The sequence below is a fragment of the Cupressus sempervirens genome, chromosome 9 (genome assembly GCF_028749045.1).
Source record: "Cupressus sempervirens isolate cs-2001-9-10 chromosome 9, ASM2874904v1, whole genome shotgun sequence".
Taxonomy (NCBI): domain Eukaryota; kingdom Viridiplantae; phylum Streptophyta; class Pinopsida; order Cupressales; family Cupressaceae; genus Cupressus; species Cupressus sempervirens.
In genome coordinates, this window is record NC_143126.1 from 803,963,335 (window position 1) to 803,990,533 (window position 27,199).

Consider the following 27,199-nt stretch of genomic DNA (forward strand, 5'->3'; position numbering starts at 1 on the left):
AATAATTTAAATTTGGCACTTCAACTTGAAATTCACATAACATCTAGCTTGAGAATTTGATTGCAAAAATTCAAAATCTTGGATAAAGTCGAGAATAACCGAAAATGTTGAAATTATAAAACTATTAGATTTGAATAAATAACATACCATTTTAAAGTTGTAAATTTGATAATCTTTAAAATTCACATTTAATTAAAAAAGAATAGAAATTTCAATGGTTTGAATGACATGACTAAGAAAATGTGGGCGTAACTTAGGTATAGTGACCTTACTTAACATGATTTCCTTTTTGAAATTTTGGTTATAATAAATACCAAGACAAAATAACATTATTCACTCCAATAAGGTTCATGGATGATCCATCTCGATGCTAAACCCATTTTAAAAGCTTGTTCCACCTAAATTAACTACTACTTCTCGAGCATGCAAGATAAACCAAGTTAGCAAAAGGGACAACATCTAAAGTATCCATGCTTGATACTTATATTAGAAAAGATTAATACAAAAGTAACTGATTAGGGATAAATAGACATGGTTGTATAGAAAAGAAAATAATATTTTCCCTTTCTTTGTAGAAATCAATTATAGATATGGTGTGGTAGGCGAGGTGTGGGTATCACAACCAAATGTTTTTCTTTTTGTAGTGTGAGTCCAAACTTTCCACTCTTATCCATTTTTTCTGGGTTTTGTCCATTGGGAATCTGCCAATCATAACATTGAAGGAGAGTAGCCACTACTACATGAACTATTCTATGGGCCAAAGGGAGCCCTGGGAAGATTCTCCTCCCTGATCCAAATGGAAGCAACTCAAAATTTTGTCCTTTGTATTCCACATTTGAATACATAAACCTCTTTCGAAAGAACCTTTCTGGTTCCTTCCATACATTATGGTCCCTTCCAATTGCCCAAACATTCACAAACACTTGAGCATCCTTAGGTATAACATATCCCTCTATTTCACAAGAGTTAAGAGCTCTATGGTGGATTAGAAGGGGAGCAACAGGGTGTAGACGAAATGTTTCTTTTACTATTGCATGAAGATAAGGAAGGTTATCAATATCACTTTTTTGTACTAATCTTTCTTTCCCCACTACCTTGTCCAATTCTTCCTTCACCTTTTCCATTACCTTTGGGTTACATATGAGTTCTACCATAGCCCATTCAATTGTAGTACTAGTTGTTTCACTTCCTACAGTGAACATGTCCTGTAAACATAGCAAACTTCTAAATCAATATGTTTTTAGAACTCTCAAAGCTAGAGCTAGAGATTTAATCTTTGAGAAAACATTCTTTGTAAAGGTCTAATTTACTCCAAAGACTTGGCTATAAGATCCAATAGGAAGGTCAATACAAGAAAAAAAAATCATGTAAATTTCTAAAATAATATTATATGAATTTTAACTATGACCTAATTATTGATGTTTAAATTCACAAGAAACAATCTTCACTAAATTCATTTAGATTTAAAAATATCTTAAATCTTTTTGTGCCTTAATAAATTGTTTTAAAAACCTTATAATTAAATTTTTATTCAAATTTATTATATAGTAGAAATTTAAAGTACAACACGTTTAGACCTCGAACATTTCTATGATTTAGAAGTTCATAAAAACAATAATGAAATTAAAGAAACTATCTTCAAAAGAAAAATTAAATAATTTTGATAAAAGATCGATAAGATTCGAGGTAGTAAATGTTTTCTTTGTGAAAAAAGTTTTAAAAGTTTGTGTTAAATGAACCCTCTTGAGTGATGGTTTCTATAAGTTAGGTTCTTTAATTTTGTAGCATCAAAATTGTTGTCATTTAGACACTGCTAATTTTGGGTTTAAATCTTTATCAAAGTGAAATGAGGTATTTTGTTTGTAGCCTTAACAACTAGAATTGACTAATTCCATATACTTTAGATTGATAAAAAATAGTTCATCATTTAAAAAAAAAAAAAATACTCAAGTCTATGGCCATATGATAGATAGTTAATTTAAATTTTCTCCATTGGAGGTGAGTGCAAACTATTGAATAAATTAGTGTTAAATAATTGAGCTATTGAATAACTTTATAGAATTTTGGTCAATAAGAAAACTACTCACTTTCTAATACAATTATTTAAGTTATAGTCATATTAAAGAGAGTTAAGTGGTAAATGGGAACCACTAAATAAATTAATGTTAAGTAAACACTCTAATGATTAACTCCATAGAGAATAAGGAAAAAAAATGCTCTATTTTTAGAATAATGCTTGATATGCATGTTAACAAAGGTTATTTGAAAATTCCTATGTTAGTGATGAGGAGGGGTTATTATATAAATTAGCGTAAGTTATTTGATCTATTGAATCAACGTTATAAATTTTTTTATCAAAAAGGAAAAAAAAAACACATTTGGTTTTCAAAACGAACATTTAAGCCATATTCATATTAAAGAGGGCTATTTAAAGTTTCTCAATTAATAATAAAAGGGTTCTATTAAATAAATCAATGGAAGATATTCATATTAAATCCATTGAACAACTCTATAGAGTTGTCAAAACGATGTATACCGAAATGCCACCTTATAATACACCAAATCATGGTGAACAAATCCTAGATCCTTAACTCTATTTCAACAGGTCCATGTTCATTTATAAGGATAAATGAATGAAACTTTTTAAAAATTAAAGATACCAATTCTATTAACTTAAGGGAAAAAGTACACATTGAATGAAACTTTTTAATATCGACCAATATACAACAAACACACACACACACACACAAGTAAAGTCGAAAAAGGAAAAGGAAAAGAAAAGACTTACATAAAAGAAGCGAATGAACTCATACTTGGCGATGTTCCCCCCAATCACATTCCTACTCTCTAAAACTTATAATACAATCTATGAAATCTAAAAAGTTGTCAAATCGTGTATATTAAAATACAAATTAGGATGTAAGGTTCCCAGATCTCTTATCTTCACCAAATTGATCCATTGTTTGATGTGAATGAATAAAAGTTTGTAATAGCGCCCATCAAACAAGAAAAAATTGAAGAGAAAAAAAAAACTCTCTACAACAAATACTTGAGCTATGATCATAGATTAAAAACAAAAAGAGCTACTAAAAATACTAAAATATATAATGACCACTTTCTTAAAAAACTTGTAAAAACCATGTACTAAAATACAAACTTATAATACACATAATTAGGATTGACAACTCTCAGATCCCTTATGCCTAACCGAACTGATCCATTGTTTGTTTTAGAAATGAATGAAAGAAAGCGTTTAATAACATCCATCAAGCTAAACACTCTATGAGATCTAAAAAGTTATCTAAATCATGTGGGTCTATCAAAATACAAACTTATAATATACGAGAATAGATGCACGTATCCTTATCCTAACCAAACTATTTGTTGCGAATTGAATAAATGAAAGTTTTTAATAAGGTCTATCAAACACAGAAAACCCAAGCTGAAAAAAATTACTTACATAAAAGAAGCGAGTGAGCTCATACTTGGTAAAGTTCTCCCCACTCCTGTTCTTACTCTCCAACAAAATATCGAGAAAATCCTTCTCCTTTTCCTCCTCCCCCCTCTCCTCACTTTTTTGCCCTTTCCTCTGCAACCGCTCCTCGATATACGTGTCAAAAATCCCAAACATAACCCTAAAGAGCTTAGTGAGCTCCTTCCTTATCCCCTGAGGATCCAAAGCCCTAAGGGAAGGGGAAAAATCCGCCAAATTGGGCTTCCCCCCAATAACAAGCATCTGAGTGAGGGCTTCCTTGAACTCCCGCGACTCCTACATCTTGTCCCACTCAAACATATCCTTGCTGAATATCAGGTTGCCCACCAAGTTCAGGCTCACCAGGAAGGCCGCGTGGCCGATATCGACTGGTGCTGACGTGGAGGTGTAGATGGCCTTCACCATGCTGCTGACCTGGGCCCGGCGCAGGTGGTGCAGGGCCTCGAGGCGCTTGGCGATGAAGAGCTCGGCGGCGCAGATCCTGCGGAGGGTGCGCTAGCGTGGCACGCAGTCGCTCCAGACGAGCGAGTGGTCGCTGTAGGAGAGACATGTGGCGGCGTCGATGACTGTGCGTGCTGACAGGGAGGGGTCTTGGGTCTGGAGAACGTGCCTGGCCATGGCGGGGGAGGAGGCCACGACAGTTGTCCGCCATCCGAGGCGCAGGGTCATCAGGGGCCCGTGGATTCTCGCCAGCTGGAAGAGGGACTCGTTCGGGCTCTTGCCTAGCTGGTGGATGTTGCCAATCACAGGCCACAGACTCGGTCCAGGTGGCAGCCGAGTGCCATGTGGATTGGCTCTCAGGGTCTTGAGGAGGCAGAGGAGAGTTAGGGAGATGATGGCTGTCAGGGAGTAGAAAGCAAACGATGAATTTGTTGAGTGTAAGGATCTGATGTTGAAATAAATGGTGATATCGATATCATGCCTACTATGGAGTTGAGAGAATGGATACCGCCCAGTCTTTGTCTCTTAGCTAAAGAGGCTTAGCCAAATGCGCGTGCTTCCATATCACGAAACTAAAATCATTTCGTAGATGACCTTCATAAAAAAAGAGATAGATAGATAGATAAAATTTTAACGTCCACGAGGCCAAAAATAGCCTATGGGATAGCAAGACAACTCAAGCAGACTTAAGTAGCGCTGTTCGCCTCTTGTGTAGACTAATGATGAGCCCCCCCAATTGCTCAATGTACTCTTCGTTGAACAGGTTATGCCAAGAACTGTCACATATAGTATCCGCAAACTTATCCCTGCTATCCTTGTAGGCCTCACATTCTAGAATAAAGTGCTGTTCAGTTTCCACTTTCCCAGAATTGCAAAATCTGCAAATTCTCTCTTCCCAAGCCTCCTTTGGCCTCTTCCAACGCCCGGTCTCAGAACGAAGTTGGTGAGAGTTGGTTCTCAGCTGAGCAATAAGAATTTTAGCTCTCCAAGAAATGTTGGCTCCTATGTACACTTTTTCGAGTTGATCACAAGTGGGGTTGAACTCATTTATATAATATAGTTTCTTCCTCCCAATCTCGCTTCCCCAATTTCTCTTGTAGAATTTCTCCATAACAAAGACCTTTATTTCTTTATTACTTGTGGGGCACATATTGAAATGAATATTCCATTTACTCATCCACTTGATGTTTTGTTGCATCCATGTCCTTTTTCGCTTACATAGTGTGTCACTAAAGACAACTTTCGGCCATCTATCCTCTTCCATTTTTTCGATTCTTTTTAGATAGCTTAAAAGGTGAACCATAGCAAGTGCCTCAATAGGCGCAGCCCCCATTTCACTTAGCATGATGTCATATGGAGCAGTGCTTTTAATTTTAAACTTGCTTGTAATCAAGCGCTTTTGGATTCCTTCGATTTGTTTCCATTGTGCTATAGTAGTGCTGCTGGCCCATAATTCACACCCATAAAGAACAACTGGCAGCACAAGAAGACCAAACAAGGTTTGAATAGTTTTCCAATCCCACAACTCCGCTTCACGATGTAGACACCTAAAAATCCTTTAGAAAATAAAGTATTTTTATTTTCTGAAAAATTCCCGATGACATCATCATTTTTTAATTAATTAATTAATTAATTTTTATGCCATTAAATCCTTTTATCTTAATTAAAAATATTTAATTAAGGAATCCCTCCCAAAAATGTTTAAATCTTATTTAAACATTATTTCCTTATTTATTAATTATTTAATTAATAAATTGACCAAAAATCCTAAAATAAATAAAAAATTTATTTTTTGCCCAAAACTTGGCCAATTTCCTTATGACCAATAACCTCTTCCAAAATCTTCTAATCCTTCTTTAATTTTGATTAAAGGCTAATCCCATCATTTCCTACCCCTAATCCCAACTCAAAATATTTAATTAAGGTTAAATATTAATCCTCATGTTTATTAAAAAAGTTTTAATAAATATCTCCTCAACCCAAACCCTTGAAATAAATAAAACTTTATTTATTTCCTAAAAATCTAATTTATCCTCATCCTAAGAAGTTCTAGACTCTTCTAGAAAGTCTTCATCCTCATCCTAGGAAATTCTAGACTATTCTAGAAAGTCTTTATCCTCATCCAAAATCTAGACTCTTCTAGAAGATGTCTTTAAACCTAATCCTAATCCCCTCCTAACCTTGTCACATTCCCTAAACATGGGTTAAAACTTACTAACCCAAGCCAAAGTTAACAAATATCTCCTTTTTCACCCACCCTCATTAAATGCCATCCACTTGCCTATCCCTAAGCTAATCCTAAACCATTCTAATCCATCCTCTAATCATTTGCACAAGACTAAACAAGCTTAAAACCTTCCTAATCAAGTTCAAGTCGAAATTGCTCTCATCACCCTCAAAATATCTCAACCATAAAACTTTTTGAAGTCCACTAGGTCATAAATGACTCTTACAAGCCCTTTTATTGCTCTTACAAGTCATTATGAGGGTCTTTATGAAGATTTTATCCCTTGAGCCTCCTTTGTTGACTCATCCTTCCCCTTTCCTCCATCCTCTCACCATGTGACATGTGTCACTCTTTGATTGGCTATAAGGAAGCACAATCCATGTGCTCTCCTCTCATGCAATCTGAGCCCTCCATAAGCTTTTTCCCATCCTTGCATCTTAGCCCTCAATCCCTCAAGCCTCTTGCCTATAAATTGGATCCTTCCCCTTTGCAAAATAACAAAATCTATGAAGTAAAGTCATAATGCCATTTTGAGAATCCATTTTAGATCAAAACCATACACTCACACCCAAATTCCAACTCCATTTGAAGCCCTTTTTGAAGCATAAAGCTTGAGCATACATCCTATCTATTTAGACAAAGCTACTCAACAAGAGAGCTTCTCATTGAGAGAGCCCATTAATGGCTCATATTCTCAATTGAGAGCTCATCTTAGTCTATCTTGAAGTTTATGAATTTTGTTTAGTTTGTAGAAGCTTTATTTAAATTTGGTTTCTATTAGCATACTAACATTGCTCATATACATTTTGGCACGCCCGGTGGGACCCCGCATGGGTCATCTTCATTAGCTTTTTTAGTCAAGTTTTGTATGTTATTTGCTGATTTTGGCTAATTTTTCTTGTTTTTGTGATTGGTAGGATTGTATAAATTGGTTTTGTAGGTCCACATGAGCATGAAGAAGACAAAGGAATTCATAATCTATCTCATAGTGTTTGCAGATTTTTCAAGCTTATAGGTGGACAAAGAACTTGAAATTCTTCTTCCTCTTCTTGTCTATATTCTTCTTATTCCATCTACTTCTTCTTCTTCTTCTTGTGGGAGATCTTGGCCATTTTTTTTTAAGGAAGCAAAATCATACACACTTCTTTTTAGTGCTTAAAATGAACCCCCAAATCATACTTAAATCCATTGAAAAATTAAAAATTTGCAAGAAAGAAAAAATCTTTTAACAAGTGAAACTAAACCAATCTAATCATTTGCATCCTTGCAACATCAAGGTTTTAGATGCATTCATGCAAAATTAGGAACACTTCATTTTTGAGAATTTAAAAAGAACTTCAAGTTTCCATTTCAAAAGGTTCAAAATCAACACTAAGTGCACACTAAAGTTCTTTTAAAAAATCTCATGAAAACTAAGAGTCCTAAATGGTTGCCAAAAATTGTCCTAAAAGCTTTGTTATTTGTTCCAAACAAATGTCTTATTGCAAAATCTTGAATGTTTCTTAGGATTTTCATGCATCAAAACAATCTAGGAATATCATTTTTGGGCTTAAAATATGCAAACTAGAACACAAAATCTTGAATGAAAACCAAAGTCCAAAGAGTCATTTTCACTTTTGAGTCCAAAAAACAATCTTGAATGATCTAAGGTTAAAACAAAGCACTTCAAAGTTCTTAAAACAACACACAAAATCTCAATCTTGAATGCTCAAAGGAAAAAACTTGAATGTTTAATCACTTGTCTTTGAATGCATGTTGCTAAACACACTCTTGAATGCCATGGATTAAAATCAAATTTTCTTTGAATGCACATTAATCTCGCTCACACTTCATTTTGGCATAAAAATTGGACAAATCTTGACGTGGAGGGCCTCCGGGCGCGCGCTTGAAATCGAATCTCACACACCTTTGTTTTGGACTTAAAATAAACTCACACTCAATCTTGAATGCCTTAAAGAAAAATCAATCGATACTTGACGTGGAGGGCCTCTGGGCATGCGAGTTTGCTTTTGTTGACCCTAACTCTTCTTCTTGTTCACATTCTTCGATCGATTTTATTTTTGTCGATGCTTCAAAGTTGGAATAAACATTGTATCTTAAACATGAGTGCTTGCAAAGTCTAGATCAAAAAACTTAAGCGTCAGTTGGAAAAGAATTCTGTTTTTTAGCCCAAGATTATCCAAGTCTTCTCTCCCCTTGTCGTCTTTCGAGGCAATCTTGGGTGCATAAGATTAGGATCCAAAATCTTGTCTTAGCTTTTTAGGAGGCCTGCTTGGGGATTTCATCACCCCTTGGGACGACCTCAACTCCAGCGTTCCGGCGGAGTATAAAAATTGGGAGGTGAATCCAAAGACACCTCTCTTGGGATCAAAATTTTGTCACTCGGGCTAAGCCTCAAGGAACTTTATACCCTTGAGAAGTGAAAGAGGAGAAGTGGGTTACCGCTCCTCTCGGCTGTGTGACATCTTTTTGGTTTCATCTACGGATTTGGGCCTCACGTACCTTGCGTATATCGAGGACTCCCTAGCTAAACCAAATTTCATCCTTGTAGAAAGCTTCCTAGGATGTTGGTGTGTTTGACGTGCTTGCTCCAAAATTTTGTCTGCTTGTTTGTTCATAGCTTTTGAATGAATGTTTGCCAACTTTGGTCAAAATCTTAGAAAAGCAGAAATCTCCCAGCTCAAGGCATACTTAGCGTAGTCACTGCCTTATCAGACAATCATCCAAGCTCCCCCGCTGCAACCGAATCTATCTAGTTCTTTTCCTTAGAACAATTCCAAATCCAAAGTCCATCCAAATCATCCCCCCAGCCAGCTAGCAACCCAATCCAAAATCACCCAAGCCTTTAAAGAGTTGTTGTTACTCTGCCAGAGTTTGATATCCAATCAATCCTACCAATCAACCAATCTCACCAAGGTTATCCCTCTGACAGAGCATTGTCTAGGGTAATCTAGCTTTGTCACTTGCATCCCTCATCACCTTGAGCTAAAGGTTGGGATCCACAAGTGGTCAATCTCGTGTCATGCCCATAGGATCATTAGTCTATCCTCAAGTTGACACAATCTCCACCAATCCAGCGCATAGGAAAGCAAAACTCTCACTTTTTGACAGCATTCCCTTGAAGTCTTCCATCCACAGGAAAGCCAAAAATCTCCAGCCAATCCTCCTTAGGTCTGTCATGCAACTTTGACTCTCCCTAGGAAATCTTTCATCAGCCAATCCAAAATCTGTGCTTAACCCAAATCCAACCATGAGCATCCGTGTTCATCCATACGCAAGACCCCATCCCCATCAAACTCACCATCAAAGCATGAAGTACCAATCCTATCATGATGTGTTTGGTCGCATTGTCCTTGCTCCCGCCACCTCCTATTCCAATGATGATGAAAATCTTGTTGACTATGACGGGTATATTGAAAGCCTTAGAAACATTCCCCCAAGCATCCCCCAAAATTCAAGAGTTATTCCAAACTATCTAGTCATGCCATCTGATATTCCAGCTTCCCCTCCATCACCCCATCAACCAAGCTTCCAATCTTCCACCCCCATCACACTAGCTATTCCTATCAATCCACCTCCACCTTCGACACACGAGTCTCCAAGGAATCTCCTAGAGGAAATACAAGAAAAGTTTCCTCCAATAGTCGATAAGCCATGTCATCTAATCCAACCATGTGAAGTAGTCAGTGATGAATCTTCCCCATCTATAATATCACCTCCATCTCCCATAGCTATCATCCCCATACCATCCATCAAATTGCTTAAAATCCTTCCACTTCTCGCAAGCAATAAAATCCCACCACCTATCAAATCCCTCCAAATCCTATCTACATCGCCTCCAAGCATTTCCCAAATCTCTCGTAATGACCCTTATGCATCCATCTTCTACTCACCCATCTCCACTACTGAATCTCCCATCTATCCATCCGCTGCCTTTGAAGAATCCATCCCTTCACCTCCTATCGCACCATCCACTCCAAACCAATCCTATCAAGATCCTTCCCAAAAGCATGTTGACATCCCCCAAAGCATAAATGAAGATATCATCGTACCATGTCTTCCATCCATAGTGCAGTCACCATCTCCTCCATCTCCAAAACCTCAAGCCATATCTCCTCCACTACAAGATATCTTGTCATCCCACCAGCTACATCAAGATCCTATCCTTCCATCTGCCCCGCTCCATGCTTCCATATTACCACCTATCCAAGCTATTCCACCATCTATAATCTACCCTCTTGGTTCACTTACATTCATCCATGGTGGCCCTCTCTCAGCAGAAGAATTAAGAACAGTATCTCCCCATTGCAATACACCTAATAAATCACTTCTACCATTTTTTGCAAGCAAAAAGTTTCCTCAGCTTGTTCAAATGCTCAATCGATGGCATTATCAAGGTCAAGGTTTAGGACCACAAGAGCAAGGAATCAGAGAGCCTATTATTGCACAAAAAAATCTAGGATTTCATGGTCTTGGATATGTATCCAAAGGCTCACCATCTAAAGGTGTTGGTACACCACACCCCCAAACCAAGCCTATCTCCAAGCACACCATGCCAGCCTCCCATCACTCCTTCAAGAAATCTTATGTCATCCCCCCTCCACCATCTTTGCAACCCAAAACAACCTACCATATCCCCCCTTCATCCGCTAAATTCATTTTGGGTCCCTATGTCCCAAAATCTACCATCCTCCATCCTCTTATCAGCCATCGTAAAAATCCTATTCCATCCATTTCTATGCAAGATCAACAAAGGCACATATCAGGGCACATCATCCATCATCATCCCCCTACATGCTCTTTCATATCCTCTCCATCTCACAAAGCTTCTCCTAACCATCTTCCCAAAGCTTACCACAGCAATGTGAATGCCAACTTCAAAACGCATAAAGCTAAAAATCCACATCCTAGGCAATCATATGTCTATTCTAAAAGACATACTCCAAAAAGGCAAAATCCAATCAAAGAATGCAAAACAATGCAAAAGCCTATGAAAAGAAAATCCAAAACCATGTGGATCCCCAAGAAAAAATTTGAAACCCAATGCATAATGGCATCCACCATTGCTAATCCCCCATCTAGTGACTCATGTCCCCCATCTCCTAACTCCATCTTGGGTGCCTATATCCCCAAGCACGCTTCCACAAATCCTCCATCACACCCGCATCTACCATCTATCCCCCATATGCTCTTTTCACACCCGTCCCAACATGTGCCAATGTTGCTCTTGCAAGCATCCCCATCTCATGTTCCTTTCCAGCATTTTCATCCCTCCATCTCCTACCATCAATCCCATCTAATCCGATCTATTGCATAAATCACACATCTGGTGTACCAATAGCTAGCAACAAAATTGAACATTCCAAATAGCCAGTGAAAAATCCCAAAAAAGCCAAAATAGCTGAAGAAAGCCAAAATCATTCCAGCTAAGTCCAAAGTCAAAAAGTCAAAAAAAGAAAAGAAAAATAAAGCGTCCACTGGTGAAAACTTGGCAATTCAAGCGCCTTGGACAAGTACCATGATGAAAACTTGGCAAACAAGCATCATGCGTAATCTTGCCATCCCCAGCTTAGCCTATCACCCTCATGCTTTTGGTCATCTCTTGACATCCAAATCCATCTTCCAATCTATCCACCTATCCTCCATCCTCCAGCTTCCATCTCACACCATCCACTAATCTTATGTAGCTTCAGCCAATCATCTCAGCTATCATCCATCTCCCTAGCCCCTTCAGCTTTTTCCATCCTAGCTTCAATCCTATCACATCCATCATAAGACCTCCTTCCACATGTTATCTTCTAATTGGGGGCACTATATTCTTTGGAGATCTTGTCTTGTCCATCCTCCCTTGTCATTGGTATCTAGCTCTAGGCTATCCTCATGCAAACCCAATGTCATCTCTTTATATCCATCATAATCCTAGCTATCTACCATCCTATCCAGCCATCTCATCCTGCTCCTCTAGCTATCCTTGGTCACAAAATCTCTCATCATCATTGGATGCATCCTGCCAAATCCATATCTTTCGCTATCACCCCACCCTTAGCTTTCGCATCTTGCACAACATCGAACCATTCCGCTATCCTATCATCCTGAGCTTTAGCCCACTTGTAAATATCTTGGTCTGTCAGCTTGTACATCCTCTTTAGCTTAGTACCATTGTATCTATCTAGCTTTTTTGTCAGTTCCTCCTTGATCAGCATCTTGCACACATCGCACATCTTGGTTAGCTATTCCAATGCATCCTTTAGCTAGATCTCCTGTCACCAAAGTGTTATCCTTCTTAGTTCAGCTTGCCAGACGCATCACTCATCTAGATCCACCAGCTTAGGTGCTCTTCGATAGATCCTTGTAGGATATAGCTTTCCTCATGTTTGATCTTGGTCCGTTAGTACCTCATCCTACCCATCTCGTTGGCAAACAGTTCTCTTTTGGATTTTTGCTTTCTTTTGATTTGGGATCTTCCCTTTTGGGTCTTGAAGTATCTTTTCCAAGCAATCTCCTTGTTCCCTCCTCAAGGTTGCCACGATCTTCTATATCATGGTATGCTACGAATGGGGCAATTAGAGCGTAAGGTCTTGATTAGGTCTTTCGTTTGTTTTTCTTTTCTGCTTGTGGGTTCTCCAATGTCGTTTCCACGCTGCTTCCTCTAGGATTCATGTGTGATGTTGGGGCAATCCTTGCGTGTTTGTTTTTAGTTAGTTTGTCAGTCCTTTGGATGGTTGGTGAAAAGGCCTTGATGTTCTTGGTAACCTTGGAAATTAACCAATAGTCCTATAGCAAATCTAGTGCTCAACTACATGGTGGTACTTCTCTTTGAAGTATCCCCCCGCTCAAAAAGCTTCAATGGATTCCCTTCATCTCCATTATCCCCCATCCATATCCTACATCCGTCTCTCCTACCCCAGCTTATGCATCAGTATCTCTTTGAATCACTCCTCACCTTTAGCTTTAGGGATCCACAATCCTAGTCTTAGGGATCCACCAATCCAAATCAATCCACCAAGCCTCATCTTTCGAGATCCACAATCCTAGTCCTAGGGATCTCCGAAACCCATCTTCCACCAATCTGACTCTTTGAAATCCTATTGCATCAGCTTTATAATCCCCTCATCCATCTCCCTATCCTGGATTCCTTTTTATAGCGCTCTGCTCCTTCATCCTCCACCTTCCCTAAAGTCTTAAGCTTGCTTCCTCTTGTGCATCTGATTCTCCTTTATCATTCTCCCATAGTGAGAGTTTGAGCTAATTTAGCCCCTTCTCTTTGCCAATCTGAGTTTCCTTGCTCATCCGAGATTCTTGTACTTTTCAAGAAGCCATCGAGCCTCGCTTTCTCTCCCCGCCGCCTTCTTGAGGGGGCAACTCGTAGTCCATTCTCTCCTCTTCTGCTCTAGCCTTGGGCATCTTATTTTCTTATCTTTGATGTCATGCCACTTGCAGCATCACGTCAAAGAGGGGCAAAATGTAGACATCTAAAAATCCTTTAGAAAATAAAGTATTTTTATTTTCTGAAAAATTCCCGATGACATCATCATTTTTTAATTAATTAATTATTTAATTAATTAATTAATTAATTTTTATGCCATTAAATCCTTTTATCTTAATTAAAAATATTTAATTAAGGAATCCCTCCCAAAAATGTTTAAATCTTATTTAAACATTATTTCCTTATTTATTAATTATTTAATTAATAAATTGACCAAAAATCCTAAAATAAATAAAAAATTTATTTTTTGCCCAAAACTTGGCCAATTTCCTTATGACCAATAACCTCTTCCAAAATCTTCTAATCCTTCTTTAATTTTGATTAAAGGCTAATCCCATCATTTCCTACCCCTAATCCCAACTCAAAATATTTAATTAAGGTTAAATATTAATCCTCATGTTTATTAAAAAAGTTTTAATAAATATCTCCTCAACCCAAACCCTTGAAATAAATAAAACTTTATTTATTTCCTAAAAATATAATTTATCCTCATCCTAAGAAGTTCTAGACTCTTCTAGAAAGTCTTCATCCTCATCCTAGGAAATTCTAGACTATTCTAGAAAGTCTTTATCCTCATCCAAAATCTAGACTCTTCTAGAAGATGTCTTTAAACCTAATCCTAATCCCCTCCTAACCTTGTCACATTCCCTAAACATGGGTTAAAACTTACTAACCCAAGCCAAAGTTAACAAATATCTCCTTTTTCACCCACCCTCATTAAATGCCATCCACTTGCCTATCCCTAAGCTAATCCTAAACCATTCTAATCCATCCTCTAATCATTTGCACAAGACTAAACAAGCTTAAAACCTTCCTAATCAAGTTCAAGTCGAAATTGCTCTCATCACCCTCAAAATATCTCAACCATAAAACTTTTTGAAGTCCACTAGGTCATAAATGACTCTTACAAGCCCTTTTATTGCTCTTACAAGTCATTATGAGGGTCTTTATGAAGATTTTATCCCTTGAGCCTCCTTTGTTGACTCATCCTTCCCCTTTCCTCCATCCTCTCACCATGTGACATGTGTCACTCCTTGATTGGCTATAAGGAAGCACAATCCATGTGCTCTCCTCTCATGCAATCTGAGCCCTCCATAAGCTTTTTCCCATCCTTGCATCTTAGCCCTCAATCCCTCAAGCCTCTTGCCTATAAATTGGATCCTTCCCCTTTGCAAAATAACACAATCTATGAAGTAAAGTCATAATGCCATTTTGAGAATCCATTTTAGATCAAAACCATACACTCACACCCAAATTCCAACTCCATTTGAAGCCCTTTTTGAAGCATAAAGCTTGAGCATACATCCTATCTATTTAGACAAAGCTACTCAACAAGAGAGCTTCTCATTGAGAGAGCCCATTAATGGCTCATATTCTCAATTGAGAGCTCATCTTAGTCTATCTTGAAGTTTATGAATTTTGTTTAGTTTGTAGAAGCTTTATTTAAATTTGGTTTCTATTAGCATACTAACATTGCTCATATACACACGACACCTATTCTGAAGAGCGTAGAAAGCCTTCCATCCACCTAATGTCCTTTTATACCTGCAGCTAGACCAGCTTAGTTTTTTGTTGAAATCGATGCCAAAGTATTTATATTCCGCAACTTCTTCGAGAACACTTCCATTGTAATAAAATTCATGTTGATGCTGTTTTTTATTATTAGATGGAAGCTTTTTCGTGTACAAGTTAGATGCTTTGTTGTTTGACATTTAGGATCACACTTGGTGTTCTATCATTAGGAAGAGGAAATGTAGAGAGGAAAATAAAGTGATCTAGATATTTGCCACCTACTTGCTTTAAAGCCATCCATTTGTAATTGTTGTTGAGTCTTGTCACATAAAGCTTCTAGGAAAAAAAAAAGGTAAGTTTTTTAAGTTTGGTTTATGTTAATTTAAAAAAATAGTATTTTGGATTGCCCTCAATAATCTAACATAGGAAGAGGAAAAACAAAGAGAAGGATTGCAAACTTAAATTTAAAGGGAAGTATAGATATCATATCATACTTTTATTAATGTATTAATGTGACATCACATAATTTATTATCAGTCCCTGCGTATTTATAGGTAGGGTACTAATGTTTTCAGTTGACCCATTGTCTATTAATTTGTACTGCTCTAAAATTCAAATTCTAAAGTTTAGAAAACTTTTTATTTTAAAATTAATTTATACTGATTTATGTCTGTTTTTCCATTGGTCTGCTACAATTTCCTGGGGTTTATATTGTTTTTTAAGTTGAAAAAATTAGAAAAATTATCAACAACATTTAATAAGTGTCATTCACACCACTAGACTTTGTCAGAAATGGATAGTACCCTCTCTCGTGTGCTCAAGCAACTTGTTTTTTTAATGCTTTTTGTGGGCAATCAATAATATGGAGCCAATAAGAAAGCAAATCTGATTCCTTTTATACGATCAATACTAATAAATCCTCAGTAGATGACCGATAGGTGTGGTTTTGTGTTTGATTATTAAAGCTTCGGATTATATCAGTCAAAGATGGGACGGTCACCGGCTAAATTGATGACTATCTTCTCTAAAAGCATTACCCTCACCATCACAATGGGTATAAATTATTCAAGGTTATGTTAAAAAATTAAAGTTGATGAGCTTTATACCTTTACAAATATATTCTCTCAACAAATTTACTTAATAAAGTGGAGAGGCCCCACGATGCATTATTAGCTAAAGCATTTTTTTATGTTAGAAATAAATAATGTATTATTATTATTATCCTTTTGAATTGTTATAAAATGTTGAACCTTACTTTGTAAAGTCTCACCATTTTATGAGAAGGTAAAGTGCTTATTTTATTTAATTTTAAATTTAACGGAAAACAAATATTATGTTGAATATTGGTGTATTTCTTAATAATATTAGTATTAATGGTAAAAAAAAATTAATACAATTATTTTTAATGATAAAAGCAGTAAGAGGATATTGGCCTATGGAACAATAGAATTAGTGCATTAATAGTACACTAATTGCAACTAGCACCTTCACAGGAAAAGAGAGCAACCCTACTTCTACCTTTATCAAAAACATAATACAAACCATAGTGCAAATTATTAAAAGTATCATTAGAAAAGTCTTTAAACTAAAAGTAAATATAAACACTTCACCATGTAGGGCTGACACTACCGGTCTTGATTAAAAAGTTTTAAAAGTAATCCAGACTTCTGCTGACCAAAGAGAAAAACATAACATAATCCATAAAAACTAGTTTTTAGCACTTCCACCCAATTGCTTGGATAGCAATGTAGCAGTCCACTCCTCCTTAAGAAACTCAAACAATTCCATGTAGTCCTCATTGTTCTTGCCCTTGGTACCAGTAATTTCCTCCTACATCATGCTGAGAGTGGCAGAGCATGCATGCATGACCTTGATAGAAAATTTGGTGGAGTCTTCAATCCACTTATTGAACTCGTCCATGTCCTTCTTTAGCTCCTTGATCACACCTTCAAACATCACTAGTTGGTTCTTTATAGGCAATATGGCTAAGTAAGACAAGTTAGTATAGCAATGGAGTTGTCATTTATGGCAACATATATCCTATGCCAAGAAGACACAATGTATAGATAAAGATTCCAAGGTTAGACATGAAATTTGTGTAAGATGCTAGAGATGGAGAGAAACTATGCCATACAAAGTTTTTACTACATTTTAATCTTGGCAATTTTAACTATTGCAAGGAATTATTATGATTCCACATTTATGCTCCTATTGTTTATTCACCATGCTATGTAATATGTCTTGTCTAGCCCCCTTCTCCAAAAGACAAGGACTCTAGCTCACCAAGAGCTCTTGTTATATTACATTTTGTTTAATTAGAAAGATTCATCATTAATACTAACAACTTTAAAATTACACTTATTTATATAACATTTGTAATATTATATTAAATATCAAAATTAATAAAATTATTGAATAATTAAATAAATCTACAAGATAGAACACAAATGGCGGAGTACATGGGAAGAATGGATAGAAAGTGAGAAAGAAGAAAGGAGAATGGAAATCATGTGATATAATTTGAACCTTATCCCTGCCCTAAGTAAGTGGGTGGAAAGAGGTAACTAGGAGAGCGATAAAGATGCCTTCGTTTCCTACGCACATTGAGCATAGGTATTAGGGACTCTAGTCTCCAAAGACACAATCAAATTGAGAGGGAAAAGCGCTGGTCCTTCCGTATGAGCCTGCTGCCGATTATTAGGGGTTGCAAGGGGACGCGTAATGGGTACGCTTTGAAAAGGCATGTGAACTATTTGACAAAGTGGTTCATAGGACAATCCAATGATTCAAAAGTTCAACTTTTTTCTTAATGTTATTTCTTCCAAAATATTATCAGTCCGAATAGAAGTGGACATAGAGCTGAATTTTAAAAATAGACATGTTTTTGAAATAAAAGCAGCCAAAATAAGAGGGCTGGTCCATTACAGACAAGTTGGACAACCACTAGCAGATAACCATTACAACAGGATTAACCCCTAAAGCTTTTATTTAAAATAGACATGTTAAAACATGTTTGCAAAACGTGGAAGCAACTTCTCTAGTAAACATTCTTCCAAAATATGGAACCATAAGCAAGGCACCAGACCTAGAACTATTTGACAAAATGCCTCAAACTTATATTATTATTTTTGGAGGAGCTAACAAAAAATTTAATTTTGACATTTTTTAGGAAATGAACTTTATTATTTAAAAAACATTAGAATTTGTATTAATTTTTTATAAAAGAACAATTATAGATGCAAATGAAGGCAAAAACTATTTGACAATTTTTGACATACAAATTAAGAGTTCTAGATGCACAAAGTTAACTTGGATGACTACTAGATCTCTTCCCCTAGTCTCGTCGGCCTAAAAATAAACAAAATCTCAATATCGAAGCCTCTATGCCTATTCTATCTCGTGTGAGTGTTACTACCAGCTAATACAATAAAGAAGTCAATGAGGAATGGGTTGTATATCAGTCCTCAAATTTAACTCGAAAATGGTGATGTAAATGCACTCGTTGTAGGTATTCTCTCCTTTGCCTACTAAAGTAGAGGCCATCTCAATTGTCTTCCACCCTCACTCAAACCTTCAAAGCAAAAAATTGATTTGCCATGGCAAGTGAAAATACTTCTTTTTTTGGTAAAAGGTACTGAGACCTGAGATTTTATTAATATATAGAAAGATACACTTAGAAGGTTGCATATTGATAAAAAAACTAAATCACAAATTCTTTGCAAATCTCAACTTGTTCCAATCAAGATAAGAAGCAAGACAAAACAATAATTGAACACTGTGAATAAGGTACAAATTCACAGAGATCCAATAATAAAATAGTTGATTTAATATGTCCTGATGCTTCACTTCTGTGAGCATCACCTTGATCCAGTGAGTGCTAAGTGTTCCATTTATTCTCATGAGAGATGCATTCATGTGAACCACTACTCATGAAACATGGGTTATAGGTTTGACTCAAAAACTCCACAGTTAAATTATGATAACAATAATATCTCCTACTTATCGGTTGATGAGCTTAAGGGGCTTTATAATGAATGGTTCATAAGATAGAATACATAGTGAAGGTTTTGCAAATGGGGTTGCAAGCAGAGTGGATTTAACCATGGAGGACACTTTGTAGTTAAGCGCGCTTGAGTTGGAGTAGTACTAGGATGGGTGAACCTCCCGAGAAGTCCTCGTGCTTCACATCTATGAGCATCACCTAGATCTGATGAGTGCTAAGTGTTTCATTTATTGTCATGAGAGATGGATTCATGTAAAGATCCAATGAGTGCTAAGTGTTTCATTTACTCTCATCAAAGATGGATTCATGTGAATCACTACTCATGAAACATAGGTCAATGAGTTTGACTCAAAAACTACATAGTTAAATCTTGATAGCAATATCAGAATTTAGTAAATACTAGAAGAGTTTATGGTAGAACATGTACATGGTATGGAGAAACCTCTCCAATGCCTTCAAGCAAAACTGAAACTAGAAACTTCTATCATGATTAACTTGTATCAAGATGATAAGTAGGAGATGATTTCCACAGCTAGTCAAATTGTGATGTGAATATCAGGATTTAACTGTGTGATTTTTGAGTCAAACTCGATGACTCATGTTTCATGAGTAGTGATTCAACATGAATCCATCTCTCATGAGAATAAATGGAACACTTAGCACTCATTGGATCTAGGTGATGCTCACAGGGGTGAAGCACCGGGACTTCCCGGGAGGTCACCCATCCCAGTACTACTCCAGCTTGAGCGCGCTTAACTACGGAGTTTCCTCCACACTTAAACCCAAAGCTTGCAACCCCATTTGCAAAACCTTCACCAAGTGTTGTGCCTTATGAACCATTCAGTAGAAAGCCCCTTAAGCTCATCAATTGATAAGTAGGAGATGATTTCCACAGCTAGTCAAATTGTGATGTGAATATCAGGATTTAACTGTGTGATTTTTGAGTCAAACTCGATGACTCATGTTTCATGAGTAGTGATTCAACATGAATCCATCTCTCATGAGAATAAATGGAACACTTAGCACTCATTGGATCTAGGTGATGCTCACAGGGGTGAAGCACCGGGACTTCCCGGGAGGTCACCCATCCCAGTACTACTCCAGCCTGAGCGCGCTTAACTACGGAGTTTCCTCCATAGTTAAACCCAAAGCTTGCAACCCCATTTGCAAAACCTTCACCAAGTGTTGTATCAAGATATCCTCCAACATCAGCAACTTTGAGTAAATCCTCGAGGCATAATATTAAGAGTTTTCTATTTTCATCAGGAGGAATTGATCCTTCAACAAGGATGAACAACTTCCACAATCATTTCAGAACCCAATTTCTATTCCCCCAAAATTCAATTTACATTCTCAAATTAATATGAATGTTTTTGTCCCAGGATGCTATAGAAAACTTATATTTGTTATTTTCTTCATTTTTGTCAGTGAATAACTCTTAAAAATGATAAAACTAAATAAAATTCGCCTCCGCGTGCTACTGCAATGCGAACAGAAACCTAAAAACTACGTCATGGATATCAAGAAGTTGGGAGTGGAAACCTGTGTAGAGCAAAAATGCGATGGCGTAAAGCAGCCGAAAATGTACAAAGCGAGTTTTCTGTCGACAATGTGACGTGTATGCGGACGAAACAGACTAAAGAAAAATATTTGCACAAAAATGGATGAAAAAAAATTCTATTATTCATCTAATGGTAAAAATTTGATATTATTTTTAAAAAATGTTATAATATATAGAGAGTATTTATTAATTATATAATAATAATAGCATTAATGTTGAAGTATATAATGATAATAACATTATGATTATACAATCACTTTATTATAATGAGTACTAGAGGGTGGGAATATAAAAATGGGAATAGGAATACTTATTCTTGAATAAAAAATGGGGTTACGTATTTCTATTTTTGTTTAGGTCACCCAGAATTTGATGTGGAATTCACGGACTCAAAAATTTATGTTTTTTAAAATTAAAAAAATGGAGTAGGAATACATATTCCTATTCCACCTATTTAGGTGGAATAGCAAATGCTCATTTTTTGGTCAAATTTGGAATACGTATTCCAATTTTATTCCTATTCCAATTCCGATTTGGTGCATCCAAATAGAGAATTCAAAATTTTAAGAATATAAATATGCCTATTCCACTTGTATTCTCGTTGCCAAACGGGCCCTAAGTGTTCCATTTATTCTCATGAGAGATGGATTCGTATGTGAATCACTACTCATGATACATGGACCAATGAGTTTGACTCAAAAAACTACACAATTAAATTATGATAGCAATATTATAATTTGACTTGCTGTGGAATCACTACTTGTGATATGTGGGTCAATGAGTTTGACTCAAAAAACTACACAGTTAAATCCTGATAGCAATAGCATACTTTGACTTGTTGTGGAATCACTAGTCATGATATATGGGTCAATGATTTTGACTAAAAAAACTACAAAATTAAATCTTGATAGCAATATCATAATTTGACTTGTTGTAGAAAAGATTTCCTACTTATCAATTATTTTCATATTTTATATTTTATTTTTGTAAATATAAATTTCTTAAATATATTTTTGAATACATTTAGACTTTTTCTTCATAAATTCTAATTTTGTTACTTTTATTTGACCATTAAAAATATTATTTAAGAATTATTTTTTATTTTATTTTAAATGATTTTAAATTAAAAATAATGATAAACAATCTAGCAAAATATCTCAATAATAATAAATACATTAGAAAATAATACAATAATGATAAATAAATTAGAAAATAAGAATTGGATATGTTTTTGATGCAACATTAGGTGACTACAATGATTTGAATGAATATGGCATGCTATATAAAATATTTAAAACATTACATTTTGTTTTGAATTGTTTTTTGCTTACTATAAGATTCTTTTTATTAATTTTTTAAAAAGAAAGATTTAAAACTCCATAATCATATAAAGAAATAAATATTAAGAATTACATCAATAAAAATTATAATTGATTTTATAATTTAAATTTGTCAAAATCACAAATATGTGTCCCTAAAAAATAAGGTATGTTACGTTGGACATGTGAAACTTGAGTGTGTGAGTAATTATTTTTACTTTTACTTTTTAATTGCTCATCAATATTCTACATGCTTTGTTAAAATTTTGTGATTCTATCATTGATTTCCTTTTCCACTTTTAGGTTTTCTCCAATTCAACATTCTCTTTCTTTAGTCTCTAATTTTTTTACTCATCATCAAAGAAGAATACTCCTCATCCATGTCCAAATCCCACTCTGGATGTCTAATTGCCTCTAAAAATCTTAGTGGATCTGCGGAAATAACATGACTCAGAAGACTAGAACCAGATCTCTGAGTGCGAGTATGATGGGTATTTGTAGGATCTCTTGCCAAAGGACCAACTGACTCAAAGGTGGAGCAACTAGTGGTGGTGGTGGAGATGGATGTGGTGGATCATCATCTACATCATCATTAGAAGATGAAACATTCTTAAGATATGAAGAGGAAGGAGTAGGCAATGAGGAGGAATCCAAGGAAGGAGAATCAGGAAGATGAAAAAGCTCATCAAACTGGACATCTCATCGAAACAAGATCTCTTTGGACTCAAGATCAAACAACCTATATGCCTTCACATCCTCATAGTAGCAAACAAAGATAAGTGGTCAAATCTTCCTCTCCATAGATTTTCTCTGAGCATCAGGAATAAAAGCACATGCCTTATTGCCAAAAAATTGAAATGCAAAAACATCAGGCTTGGCATGAGACCAAGCTTCCTTAGGAGTCATCTATCACAATGCCTTGTGGGACATCATATTCTGAATGTAGTTGGCACAATTAACTACTTCAGCCTAAAATGAAGACTACATATCCTGTGATTGAATCATGCAATTTGCCATTTCTCGTAAGGTTTTGTTCTTTCTCTTAGCAACACCATTCTACTGAGGGGTGTGTAGAACTGAAAGGTGATGTAGTAAACCATGCTCAATGCAAAAATCTTTGAATGCATGATTCACATACTCTCCCCATTATCTATGCATATTCATCTACGAGAAGAAATAGATTACCTCTCCACAAAAGTCTTAAAGATTTAGGAGTCAAAGAAATCAGATTTGCACTTGAGAAAGTACAGCCATGTACATTTCGAGAAGTCATCAATGAATGTGAGCACATAGCGAGCCCCTAAAAAAGTAGGAAAGGACATAAGATCAGTGTGAGCCAACTCCAAGGGAGCCTTAGCATAAGTGGCTATTCTCGAAGAAAAGGGATCTTGATGATGCTTTTCGAGAACACATCCACAACAAACACCATTAGTGCAAGAGATATGTGGTAGCCCAGAAACAAGTGCATGTGTACTCATTTGTTGTGAATAGTAGTAGTTGACATGTCCAAAATGCTCATGCCAAACCTTTCTCACACAGTCTAGATGTGCTACAAGCAAAGAATCAACACTTTCTGGACTCTCAAAACCATCAAATTGGTATAAGTGAGACTGGGAATCCACACTACTAGTAGTAATAACTGAATCAAGATCAAAGAGATCTCAAATAACCACATCATGTGGTGAAGACTCAACTGTTTTACCATAGCCAGAAAGGAAAATCTGATAAACTAAAAGAAGTTTCATAGAATTGTCAAGAATGAGAAGAATGTCCTAAAGAGAACCACCATCCAATGAAACTAACTTGAATCAAGAACTAGGAGCTGTATAGGGTTGCCAACTACAATATGTGATGTGGCACTATGAACAAGTGTAGTGACCAAGTCTTGTGAGTGAGTCATATGGTGGGAAGCACCAAAATCAATGATCCAAGATGATCCCGAAGACAAGGCACATGCATGAAGAACATGGCCCTTCCCCATAGACAAGGAAGGTTGCTAAGGAGAGGAGATGTGATGTTGTTACATGGTGTCCTCTAAAGCCTCTAACCTTTTCCAATACTTGGAAATTGGATGTCCTTCCTTGCCACAAAAACTGCAAGGATCACTTGTGGACTTCTTAGTCTTGGAGGAAGACTCACTATACTTAGAAGAATTACCCTTCTTAGGGTTGGATTATGGTTTGGAAGGAGGTTGTGTAGATGGCTTGGAGGGATGCTCATGACCAACTGAATCTCTCTTGGGCTTTAGTGTATGTTTTTTCTTCATTGTAGATTATTGTGCAACCATTGTTGTGGCCTTTGATCTTGATAGAGAATCCAAATGGGAAATCTTCGCTTGTTCTCTAGTCAAACAGTCACAACATTCCTAAAATGTTGGCATGGTGAAATGAGTTCCCAATGCATCCATAGTGGAGTGAAAGATGGAGGAATTTTTTTGGAAGTTTCCCGAAGCTTTGACAATATCAAGAAAGTGTATTATTTATCTATCTTTGTCTTGCCACAACCTTGTAACAATGATCTTTGTTGCTTGAATTTCATCAGAAAGTCCTCAATGGTGGGGAAAGAATCACGTATAAGTAATGTAAGCTCTACCTCAAGCTGAAGTGCCTTGAATTCACTAGTTGTAGCAAACAAGGTCTTGAACTTGAGCCACATTTCTTGAGGAGTAGTACACTTATCAAGATGAAACTATAAGTTGTCTAAAATATTAAGAGAGATAAGACCCATGGCCAAGTAAAAGCACAAACCTGTGTCACCTTTTATAAAGGAGAAGGGATATCAAAATTTAAAGTCTTCAACTTTAACGACATAAAAGTCGCATTTGTGCTTAGAATTTGAAGATGATGTCAACTAATGAAATGTGTAAAATTGGATGAAGTTTATGTCTATAATTTTTTTTTAAAAAGTTGAGTGAAAATTTTATTTATTTTTGAATTTTTAAAGTGTATTTTTAATTTTTTTAAAAATACTAAAAATATAGAGTTTTTTTCCTATCAAACAAATATATGCAAATGTTCATATTTTGGTTTGATTTTGGAATATGTTAGAGTTTACATGTATACCTAGTGCACTGAAAAGAAAATTGAAATTCAGCTAATATTTTTGAAGTTATAACTGGTCAAAGTCAAAGTTATCAGAAATTGACAATTTTTTTTTCTCCCGTCAAACTTTTTCCATCAAATCTACATATTTTTTAAAACAAATTATATATTCTTGAAGAAGACTCTCTCATCTAGTGCAACATTAAAAAATAATAAATTTTTAACATTGTTTACTATTTTTTTCTTATTTTTGAATAGACATCTTCCATAATCTTAAGATATATACGTGTAATATTTTCAAATTATAACATATTATTCATAATCAAAATTTAAAAAAAAATTATATGATCATAATTGTGACTCTGAGAACTACAAAATTATATTTTTAGTTTTAAAAAGAACTTCAATTTAGTAGGTCAAATTGGCCTTCAAAGTGAGATGTTTATAGAAGTTCTAATTTTTGCTTATTTGGCTGTCACATAAGATGCCACATAGACTGTTTCGGCCGGAACCGTTTCTGCCAGAACTGTTTTGGCCAAAATGGTTTTGGTTGAAACCCTCGTCAGCAGATTAAACCACCAGCAGTTAATGCCACTGTTTGATATAAAATAAAATTGTTTTTTCTTTTAAAAAAAAAATTAAATATACAGAACAACGAAAATTGGAAGAGGATTTTCAAAAGACAATTAATTTTGAAGCAATTTTCACCAATTATTCTGCGGATTTAATCAATATTGCAAAGGATCGAATATTTTGAAGGTGCTTTTTTTCTCCTCTACTTATTTTTATTTTTATGTATTCTATATTGAACCATTAGCTAATATTTAGTGAAATTTAAATTTATTTATTTTTGTTTCTATAGATTGAAATATTCAATGGGTAGTAAAAGGAAAAGATCAAGGAAATATGATAGAATAAGAGATGACAAAATGAAAGGCCATACAAAACATAATCAAAACCAACCTACTGAAATTCCTGAACAAGATGAGATTCATGAAGAAAATGAAAGTAATGAAGAGGAAGAAATTGGCAGTTCTATTGATAGAGACAAATTAGAAAGCATAAAAAATTTGATGGATTTGGATGAAGAACTACTTTTAAAACTAAATTCCATCTAAAGATATGATAAATGATAACACTATCAGAAAGCATTTTCAGAACATGTGGGATGAATATTTCAAGGATAAAAGTATATTTGGACAGGCACAATTATTTGTCAAGTTATTTAAGAGAAAAGATATGAGACTTGTTTTGGAGTTGTTGGGTGTTGATAACAGGAAAAGCCATGCACATAATATTAATAAAACAATAGTTGAAAACTTGCAAAATGCTGATAACAAAATTGACAACACAACTCGAGGAGGTGATTTGAGTAATGCACGTAGAGCATTGATGACTACTATATCTAGTACAAAATTGACACATAGAAAATAGGTACGTGCATTTTTTGATGTACTACATATATCTAGAAGAACTGTCCAGAGATACATCAAGAGGAGAAATATGCTAGATGATAACATTGAGAATAACTGGGTGAATATTTGTAGAGTTCCTCGAAAAGACAAGATTTCTGAAGATGTAAAAATAAAAGTTATTGAATTTTGGACCACACATTCTTGTGTTTCTTCCAATAGGTGTGATACTATAAAAATTAAAGATCAAGAAACAGGGGCCAAAATTGATCATCCAAAACATTTCATAGATATAACTCAAAGTGAATTATTTCAAGCATTCAAACAAGAATTTTCAAATGTCAAAATATGTCAGAGAATGTTTGAGAGTTTACGTCCTTCCTTTGTACGCATAAATAAGATGCATGAAACTTCTTGTTGTAGAAATCATGTTGAATTTGGTCTACACTTGCAATCATTTTAAAAAAATATGGCAGTAATTGATCCTAATTTGGTCATCCCTAGCAGTACAACACAATTTGTGAGGTCCATATTATGTGATAAATTAGAAGATTCAGATGAATTCAAAGTGCAATGCATCAAAAATCAGTGTGAAGATTGTGGAGATTTACACAAATTGTTTGAAATTATGCAAGTTGAGAATATTAATGAATCCACACTAGTTTCATGGATGAGACATGAATATGATACATACCAAAATAAGA

General features: G+C 35.5%; 1 pseudogene across 1 annotated transcript in view; it reads right to left on the minus strand.

Annotated features, from left to right (window-relative positions):
• Positions 1-454: 454 nt before the first annotated feature.
• The window catches only part of LOC149541143 (cytochrome P450 76T24 pseudogene), a 32,009-nt pseudogene continuing 5,264 nt past the window's right edge, over positions 455-27,199 (minus strand). The window contains exons 2-3 of the transcript XR_016356540.1: positions 3,461-4,458; positions 455-1,205 (exon numbers count right to left, since the gene is read on the minus strand). The product of XR_016356540.1 is annotated as a cytochrome P450 76T24 pseudogene (transcript). The remainder of the gene's footprint in view (positions 1,206-3,460; positions 4,459-27,199) is intronic.